The sequence below is a fragment of the Lycium barbarum genome, chromosome 1 (assembly GCF_019175385.1).
Source record: "Lycium barbarum isolate Lr01 chromosome 1, ASM1917538v2, whole genome shotgun sequence".
Lineage (NCBI taxonomy): Eukaryota > Viridiplantae > Streptophyta > Magnoliopsida > Solanales > Solanaceae > Lycium > Lycium barbarum.
Window position 1 is genome coordinate 140,113,135 of NC_083337.1, and position 10,777 is coordinate 140,123,911.

Here is a 10,777-nt window from a genome sequence, read left to right on the forward strand (position 1 = left end):
TATATACATATATATATATATATATATATGTATATAAATAGTATCCAAACACAACTACATACACATAAATGTACTATAATCCAAAGTATTGAGCCCGTGTGCAACACGGGCATAGGCCGTCTTATTTTTAACTATCTAATAAGCATAAGTCCCTTGGACGACCAAGGGTAATTCAGTAAATGTGGCTTTGGTCCTCAGGGGGTATTTTCGATATTCTACAACACACTCCAACAATCTGGAATGTAAAAAAAAATAAAAAAATCTCAAAGCATACATCTTCTTTCTTCCCTAATTTTATACTACCACTCAACCGAATTCTAGAAGCATCTGAATCTCTTCATCTTCTCAGGCGGGTCTTCCAATTTCAGGTAAAGCTTCTCTCAATTTTGGTACCAAATAAAAACTGAAGCGTGTGCTTCATATACATATCCAGTTGCAAGACAATCCAAACAAACAAAGCTACGGGCTGGCTCCCCTCAAGAAAATGGTCTGATCATCTCATTTTTAGTTTTGAAGTTTATTGGAGCATGCATATGTGGTCATTTTGTGACTTGCTGCAATTTCTATTTGGCTACATAGATTTGGTGATTTTATATAGAATAGCATTTATATTTAAACTTGTTAAAATTATGTTATGCTTAGCTATTAAGTTTTTTTTGTGAACTCTATAATACACTGTGCTATATACGATGAGGTATTATCTCTTTTGTGAAGATTAGGACAAACAAAACAAGGATGATTTAGCATGATTCCTGGGGAGTGTGTATGGTACCTATGAAATGTTATAACTTTGTTCTTTTCTTTCTTTATAACTCACTGCTGCAAATTATTAGTGATAATGGTAGATGAGATTTGTCTAGAAAATTGCTCTTTGGGCATAACAAAGAAAGCAATTCATAACATATTTGAATTCCACAACCTCAAAACTATATTTTTCATATTCCAGTTATTTTAGTTTGTCTCAGTTGTGTATGGAATTTGAGGATTCTTTTGTATTCTTTGTTTGTTGCTATATATGCTGGTTTTCATAATCTTTTAGATAGTTCCTTGGTAATTGATTCTTCGAATTTGTTCACGCATGCCAATTTTAATCTTTCCCCTTTGTTTCTGCAGTTTTTTAATTGCAGTTGTCTATTGATATTATTTTGTTGTTTTGTTTCATCTTGATTACAGTTTCTGCTCATTGTTGTGGTCTGTATGTTCGTGTGTTTGTGTATATATGAGCATAATTAACTAAATTTGTTTGAGCCGTTGGAGTATCCTATTTTTAGTTCTTTAACTCTACCAAAAGTTGTCTAATGAATTTGAGTAGATGTCATCCATTAAAAGATCGATTCATATTTTACATAAAACAGGGAGGCAAGGAAAATCTTGCTCAAGCACTTCATATAAATAGAAAGAGATGGTTACGGGATTAATGAAGGATAGAATATTTATTTTTTATTCGGATAGAAGAATTCAAGTGCATATATCACTTGAGAAGAAGATATTGAACTGGCATTATGGTTTTAGCTCGAAGATTCCAAAGAAATGAGGTCAGCTATCATTTAAGTGGTTGCGCCCAAGTGAACAGTCAAATAAAATTAGTTTCAACTGAACCAGTATCTCAGTATACCAGTACTCATAATTCTATAGGCTGTGCAAATTTGCCTTTTGGAGTTGCTTTTCATATTCTAGACACTTATGCTTGATTAGGTTATTTCAAATGTAGAAAGTAGAGCTGGAGCTACGGAGAAGCAGGAGAGAGACTTATTATCAGCAGTAACTTTTTACATATCTTAGCTTGAGAATAGACTGTTAGATGGAAGCTCTACACTATTTCTAAAAATATGCGTTTCTGCTATTCCAAGGCAGTCAACCAGCTCTTTGGTGCATCTTAAGATTCCTGTTAGTGTACATAAACAGGTCTCTTTCATAGAGAATCATGTTCTTATGTAGATTATCTACTTTTCGGTATTACCTCGTGTATATGGGAGGTGTTCCCATTATTAATAAAATTACTTACCTTAAACAAAAAGAAAGGCAATAAACCAGAACTATGATCTATTTTGGGATTGGTTTCTTTTTTAGTTCAGTTTCTGACTGGTGTATTTCATTGTTTATTCTGGAGCTTTGCATTTCCAACCGAATCTGCAATAGGAACTCCGGCCTGTATTGCAGCAGGAGTCTTATCAAGAAAAAGTACGACCAAAAGGTATGATAATGACTTTTGGAAGACGAGTTCAATTAATGCATTAATTTATTGACTTATACTTCAATATATATGTGTCACTATTTGGATGTAAAGATGGAAGATATTTGGTCTTGTGGAGTCACATTATATGTGATGCTGTTTGGTACTTATCCCTTCAATAATCTTAATGATAAATTTCAGCCTATGTATAGACTATAGTTCATTTTTAAGTTATAATTGGCTTTTGTTTGACTTTCTTTGTCTCAACCGTTGTTTCTTTGGAGTGGTTTAGTTGAAACCATTGTTAGATATTGCTTTACATGTGGCACGCCAAGTTTTCTTTCCCAAGGCAATACTGCAATTGGTACTGTTAACAAACTTCAGTATCTTTCTCTTTTAGTTTCTTTGTGTATTTTTCTTTCTTTTTGTTTTTATTCTCTCTCTGTCTTGGTGCAAATCTTAAAATATAAATGGTATAGTCATTAGCTTTCTCAATTGCTTGAATGATGCTTACCTTTTTGCTTTCTTGCACCGTACTGAATATTGTGGCTATAGTATATCATTGGATTGTACTGGCACGCGGGAAGGAGAAGGCGAAGGCGCAGCAAAAAAATCAGCTTTTCTATCGTGGCTTCACCTGCACAGTTAGCATTTGAGTTTCATGATATTTGTTGGAGTAGAGGTAACTATCATCCGATATTAAATTCTTTCAACGGAAGCCAAATACCATTGCTATATCACTCTTTACTGTCACTATTCTTGCTGCTCCAAGTTTATAATTTCCAACTTTGTAGGAGTGAGATGAGCAACAACATTCTGTTAGATTTCAGCCCACACTTAGTGTATGGCATGAAGGAAAATAAGTTCTGCCAGAACACTTGGATACTTTGTTTATGACCACAGATTACCGGTAGAGAACAAGGTCTAGACTGATCAATTTCATTTTAAAGATTTGAGGATTTTTTTTTTTTTTTTTTTTTTTTTTTTGATATGGTTATCTCTTGATACTAATTGTTTGTGGCTAATGCCATGTCATAATTATCAATTCTAACTCATCAAGACTCGACTCTTAATATTGCTTTAATGAACTTCTCATGGGCTTGGTTACCAAAATTTGTGGGTCCATGACTTGGGACTTTTTGTTGTTTCTCCTACCAAATTGAATCTCAACTTATTTGTCGTCATCTTTACTATGTGTATGCAGAGATGGCGGCTCTGAAAAATTTGAGCAAGATAGAAGGTGGAAGCAGTTGAAAGATGCAAATAGCTAACCTTTGCTCTCTTTGGGTGGATTTCATCGGTGATTTTTCGAGTTTGTCCAACAATGGAATATCTTTTATTTCCTCTAACCATGCATCTATTTTAATCATGTTTTCCCTATTTTTCTGTTTTTTGCTGTGTTGCATGTGTTGGTTAGGGCTTCATATAAATAATGGAAGTTAATTTACAGTTCCGGGCATTTGCTAATTTAGCCTTCGGTTCTCCTGTTTCAAAAAATATATACATATATTATCTTCTTCTTTTGGGTACTTTTTTCTGGGAGTTTTTTAATGCATGCCAATAATTTTACTGGATTTGTTGTGTCCGTTTTTTCCCTCACCATCAACCAATTTTACTTTCATCACTGCAGTATTCTTCAGCTAGGTTTCCTTTTCTTTTTCCCTCAAATTTTTTATTGTTTTGTTTCTGGTGAGATTTGACTGACCAAACTGAATAGTTTGTTGCTATTTTGACATTGCCGAATTTGATCCATTTAGTTGGAATTAAATAAATATAATGGTCACACAAATTTTGTTTCACAGCCTTTTGAAAGTGGAATATGCTCTAGATTAAGGACAATATTGAGACTGTAAGGTAATTTCTGCACTTTTTTGCTCTAATGTTATATGCTTTGTTACAATGAAAAATGGTTGTGAGTTACTATTTCATGTTATGCACTATAGATGTATGTACTTCGGAAGACTAAATTAAATATTAAGAATACAGAATGTAGGCTTTAACGATAAACGTATGAAATCAGATTTCTGACAATAAAAGAAAGATGGACGTAGCCCAAATTGAGCAGACAGCAGACATCCATGTTTTTGTTCCAAAAATAGTGACAAAAACATAGGCTTTATATCACACACACAACAATGAAACCTAAAAAAAAGCAGCAACTTCTAGAAGGACAGCTGAGAGACTATGATGTGAGATGGCATCGTCTCTCTGAAAGTTCTACTACTAATTATTCTGATCAAACTTATTCTTCTTTTGAACCTCAAAGCATGATAACAGGGCAAGCTGCTATCTTCATTAGAAACAAACCAACTTCTTCCTAGAATGGTTGGTTGAACTAAACTCTGATAACGTTAACAACCATGGTACATGCTTTTGTTAATGTGCGAAAGGTTATGCTTAGCGGTACTCTATGTTTCTTGTCAGCCGAGAGAGGGGATACCACTTCTGCAATGGAAGCTTCTTCTTTACTTTTCAAATCACAATAATTGATTCTTTGTATTATGTTGTAGGAGGAGTTTGTGGTGGTTAGCTTCAAAATGTATAGAAATTGGTTACAAAGACTTTAAGCTATAAAACAATGTTATGAACAGATTAATCTTATTCAATGCATAATGATGCAGATACAGAAGATATGAAAGCTCCAAGCACATAAAACAAGGCCTTTGCGGTGCACTTTCGGTCAGTTAATGAAGTAGATTTCTTGAATGATAAAATTTCCCGGTATTGCTAGAAAGGGTGTGATTCCTATATACTACTCTCTGCTATGTGTCACTAAATTCATAATTTTCCTTAAGATCTACAAGTGATATATGTTTCTTGTCAAAGTAAATTATTCAGTATTACAAATTTGAGCAGTCTTTCTTTGCTGCTTTAATTTTTTTAGTGTTGATTTGTTCATTGGTGTCTGCATGCGAATTCTACTTCTCCTTTTTCCTCTTTTCCAGTTCACCCTTTACCGTAACATTCCTTTATTCTTTTCATTTATCTTAAGTTGTGAGGCCAGGGGGATTGTTTTATTTATGAGATATTGAGTTGACCCAAAATATCGAACTTCCCCCCTTGGATTAGTGTTCAACACATATCTACTTATTCATGTATAAACACACACCCCTCCTACATAAATAAGAATTGAATAAGAACTGATGGCACGTAATAAAAGATTACCCCCGCTTTTAGAACTCTTGCACAACATGAAATTTTTTCCACTAGCCGCAGGAGCATTAAAATTAAAAAATAAAAATAAAAAATAATCTCCCTGACACTCCACTAAGGACAATAACATGAACATATCTAGAGATATCGGTTTGCAGCATCTCTAACCTAGAGATTTACTTAGTTTGTCATTGATAAGCTTTGCAAGAACAAGTAAAAGGTAGACTAGTCATTGACAATATGCTTCCTTTATCTTATCATTTAATGTTTATAAATATAACTCAGCAATATTTGCTTTTTAATGGTTCATTTATCTGCATTGCACAATCCAGACCTTTCGGTTTATCTCTTCTTATAGCTCTGTCCATGATGAGGAGGTGAAGGCGGTAAGTCTTCCTTACATATTCAGATGAAAAATCTCTATGTTACAGATTTTTTCCTTTAGCCAGTTCACTTAATCTTCTAAGTTGTTTTCTAATTTAACAGAAGATGAGCATAATGTTGTTTGGTTCTGGCTAGAGAAGGGCAAGCCACATGAATGCCCAGTATGCACACAGTATTTTGTGGTAAGTACGGAATCTCTGTATCTTTCGGCCATATTATCAAGTTCCAGGGTGTAAGGGAATTAGTAGAGATATGAATTCATAGTCCTTGCTATTCTGTATGTGAAAGGCAGTGGCACTCCTTAATCAGGGAAAATTTTAGATTCCGTGCAGCAATAGGGTGACATTTTCCCTCTTCTTTTTTTTTTTTTTTATTGAGAGCAAAGGGAGTAATGAATAAGTGAGTTTTATAGTTCAAAAGAATTAAGTTAAAATCCCAATTTTTCTCTTAAGTTCTTAGCTGATTTTAATTTCTATTCTTTGTGCCAGTAAGCAAAGTAAGAATCATTAAACTTTCTTTAGGATTATGTTGGATGAAAGAGTTTCATCTTCCAAGAGCATACTTATGTTCAACTGTCAGAATTCAGATTCCAACCCAATCTCATACTGATGTTGGAGCACTTACAATCTTTCTACTTTTTTGTACCAAGCTACCTATGTAACTTTGTTCCACAAACTATGTCTCTCTTTTGCCTTTCTTGCAAACTACTCCTGTAACTTTGTTCCACAAATGAATGTAATATACTATGAAGCATGTCATGTTAATATTTAGTTTAATCATCTCTCCTTTATTTGCATCTCAGTGGTAACTAAAGCCCGTGCCTTGCACGGGCACAAACCATCTAGTTTTTTTTTACTACTATATAGAAGCACCAGTTGGGGTCACTTTTGGTCGTCCGTTGTGGTCCTTTTTCGTCGTCCGTTGTGGGCCCTTAAAAAAATTGAAAAAATAAAAATAAAAATTTGAGCCCCATATTAAACAGGCCCAATAAAAAAAAATTTGTAAAAAAAAAATTGTGGGCTCCATATATATTAAACAACTAATATTAAAATAAATAAATTGTGAGCCCCATATTAAACATCAACCAGTATTAAAAAAGAAAAAGAAGAAAAAAAGTGCAAACCATCACATCTAAACTCACGGAAAAAAAAGTGGACCCCATATTAACAAAATCAAACAATAGTAAAAAAAAAAGTGAATCTCATATTAAAAAAAATAAATAATGTTAAAAAAAAATTGTGGGCCCCATATTAAACACCAACCGGTATTAAAAAAAAAGGAGAAGAAAAAAAAGTGGAATCCACCACATTCAAACTCACGGAAAAAAAAAAATTTGAGCCCCATATTAAACAGGCTCAATTAAAAAAAAATTGTAAAAAAAAATTGTGGGCCCCATATATATTAAACAACAATTAATATTAAAAAAAAATTGTGGGTCCCATATTAAACACCAACCAGTATTAAAAAAAAAGGAAGAAAAAAAGTGAAACTCACGACATTCGAACTCACGGGAAAAAAAAAGTGGACCCCATATTAACAAAACCAAGCAATAGTAAAAATAAAAAATGAATTCCATATTAAAAAACAAACAATGTTAAAAAAAATGTGGGCCCCATAGTAAACACCAACCAGTATTAAAAAAAAAAAAAGAAAAAAAAGTGGAACCCACCGCATCCAAACTCACAGGAAAAAAAAGTGAACCCCATATTAACAGAATCAAGTAGTATTAAAAAAAAAAGTGAATCCCATATTAATAAAACAAACAATGCTTAGAAAATCAAATAACTAAATCAATAATGATGGACTCATTGCCACATGCGTATCAACCCATTAGTGGGAGCAAATGAAATTATTGTACAGCAACATACTTAAAATACTTATATATTAAAATAAGATAGAATTTAATTACTTTTTCATTTTTTCCTTACTCTAATAAATGTGAAAAGAGATTAATGTCATAAAAGAAAAAATAATATTAAATGGAGATCAAATAATTAATAAGGTAAATTAGTGAAATTATAATTCTAATCGACGTTTCCTTAAAAAATTGTGTAAAAAATAACATGACAAGTAAAATGAGTTAAACAAAAAATATTTACTAAAAATTAAAAAATAGAAGTTCTTCATTTAGATAAAAAAATCAAATTTCTACTTTGTTTCATTTTAAACATGTAAAATTAATATAATAATTTGAATTAAAATTATCCAAATCAAAATTTGATAAAAAAATTATATGGATTACTTTACTATTACTACTATATAGAAGAGACGGTTTATAGAGGCAAGATCGTCGTCCGTGTTCGGTCCTACTTTTTTATTTAAGAGTAAAAAAATCCTTTGTGGTCCCATCCACTGTTTTATTTAAGGGCAAAAAAATGACGTTTTATACTTTATATTACCAACTCTTCTAAAAAGTAGATAGAAATACTTTATTATATTTCTATTTTTCTACTATATAGAAGCATCGGTTTACCCATGCTTCGTCGACAGTCACTCTTAAAAAAAAAAAAAAAAAAAGCTGGACCCCACCCTCCCCAAACTCATGAAAAAAAAAAGTTGACCCCACCCTCTCCAAACTCATGAAAAAAAAAAAGATGGACCCAATATTAAAAAAGAAAAGAAAAAAGGTAGCGTAAAAAAAAAAAAAAAACGCGTGCACCCCATATATTAAAAAATCAAACAATATTCATATAATTGCCAAAGTGTCCCCATCAAGTCAATAATAGTGGATTCATTGCCGCATGCATATTAACCCATTAGTGAGAGCAAATGAAATTATTGCACAGTAAAAAACATGGACCTCATATTATTACTTTTCTTCAAAATATTTAATTGCTGTATTTGCTATTCCGCCATGTCATTTATTTGTTATGTTTACTAAAATAAATATACTTAAAATATATATATTTAAAAAATAAGATATAATTTAATTACTTTTTTATTTTTATTCTTACTCTCATAAATGTGAAAAGAGATTAATATCAAATGAAGATCAAATAATGAATAAAGTAAATTAGTCAAATTCTAATTCTAATTTGCGTTTCCTTAAAAAATCATGTAAAAGACAACATGACAAGTAAAATGAGTTAAACCGAGAATATTTACCAAAAATTAAAAAATGGCATTTCTTCATTTAAATAGAAAGTTAATTTTTACTTTGTTTCGTTTCAAACATGGAAAATTAATTTAATAATTTGAATTAGAATTATCCAAATCAAAATTTGATAAAAAAATAATAAGTATTTTACACTTTTAAATTAATCGAATTAAAATTGAAAGTATCAACTTATGCTTAAATATTGCTATTATTTTATCTCAAAGAGAGGAAAATAATTTTCTTTTAAACAAGTCTTCTCTTTTAAAAAATATTAATAAATTTTCGTAGCAAACACTAATATAATAAAGTTTAGATATGGAGCACAAACTATAATATTATATTAATCGTATTTTGAACATAGTATATGTATATATATATTATATGCATAAAAATAGTACAAACTAATAATGTAAAAAAAAAAAAAGTGCACCCCATAAAGGGTGGACCCCATACTAAACGACATTAAGCAATATAAAAAAAAAAGTGGATCCCACCATCTCCAAACTCACGGTAAAAAAAGTGGATCCGATATTAACAAAATCAAGTAATATAAAAAAAAAAAAAAAAGTGAACCCCATATTAAAAAAAAAATAATGTCAAAAAAAAGTGCAGACTTTGTATTCGTAGTAAACACTAATATAATAAAATTTTAGATACGGAGTATAAACTATAATATTATATTAATCGTGTTTTGAACATAGTATATATATTATATTATGTAATAAGAGACAATCTAAATATTTTGTCGTCCTCCCCTTGTGGTATGTGGATGATGTTGATTGTTATTTTTTTTCGAGGCTTTTTGCTCCATCCTTTTTTCCTTTCTTTGGTAATAATTGCCAATTTGAGGAATTTTAGTTTTTAAATACCCAAAGAGGTATAAGAGTTGTGATATCAATTACTGCCTTCGAATTGTCTCAAAATAATTGTAATTTAGAAACTCAGGACTAAAATTAACAATTATTGTCAATCATATTATTAAAATTTTAAAAATATTTTTTTGATATTGCTCAATTTCAGAAAAAATAATAAATAAGAATAACTTAGTAAATTATATTTTCTATTTTCTATTTTTCTTAATGGTGTGACGAACTAAAGCTACCTTTTAAAACCCTTAAAGGTTTAAACAAAGTCTGAATTTTCAGTTGATGTACTTTTTATATTATAATTTTAGTGTTAATTCAAATATGAATTTCTTGATATTCTTATATAAATTCATAACAAGAAAATTGTTCTTTTTAACTTTCAAGTACTTTTGATTGATATAACATATTAGAAGTCTTTAGAAAATATTATAGTACTTTTCAATAAATGACGCAACAAAAATAATAAGATAAATATTGAATACTTTTTTAAAACAATTGCAAATTTAATTTTTAATATTAGTTTGGGTCCGACCTTAGGACGGGCTCACAGGTACTAGATAGTAATTTTAATTCTTTGATGCAATAAAACTGTTACACGTGGCTGCTAAAGCTGATGTTCCCTGCATATTTCCTTTCTTTACCCTTTGTCAATTTGTTGGGACACTAACACTTGGGCCCTTTTTATTGGTGTATAGTTCAACTTTGGTAGATCTACCTTTTTTCCCCTTATTATGTTATTTTTTTACGCTGTTTGTGTGTACATTTAGTACGGCGAATAAGTTTTTTCATCTAGAAATTTGTACGGATAATTTCACAAATCTCTTTTGAAAAACCTGTAATGCATTATTTTATTAACATAAACATAAAAGTAAAAATCATTAACGGGCGATTTCTTATAAAATTAAAAATGAAGCCGTTATAAGTCGGCATTAATTAAATTATCTTTAAAATCTCTTGTTTGATTAACCGAGATGTAATTATTTTAATCATAAAGTACTCTCTCCACTCACTTATACTTGTCATGTTTTGCTTCTCGAGAGTCATAATGGACTTTGATTAATATTTTTAAGATGTATTTTTTTCGTTATATTATTATAAGAAGAA

At 30.7% G+C, this 10,777-nt stretch overlaps 1 long non-coding RNA gene across 12 annotated transcripts; it reads left to right on the forward strand.

Annotated features, from left to right (window-relative positions):
* The first annotated feature begins 247 nt into the window (after positions 1-247).
* LOC132640017 (uncharacterized) lies at positions 248-6,474 on the forward strand. Of its 12 annotated transcripts, none has more exons than XR_009582147.1 (10): positions 251-487; positions 2,111-2,194; positions 2,729-2,855; positions 2,968-3,095; positions 3,378-3,473; positions 3,976-4,027; positions 4,795-4,852; positions 5,659-5,712; positions 5,813-5,892; positions 6,199-6,474. It is a non-coding gene; the product is annotated as an uncharacterized LOC132640017 (long non-coding RNA). The 12 variants fall into 12 exon arrangements; XR_009582146.1 differs by having other exon boundaries at positions 252-487; positions 6,232-6,474; XR_009582148.1 differs by having other exon boundaries at positions 3,378-3,485; positions 5,813-6,474.
* Positions 6,475-10,777: the final 4,303 nt, after the last annotated feature.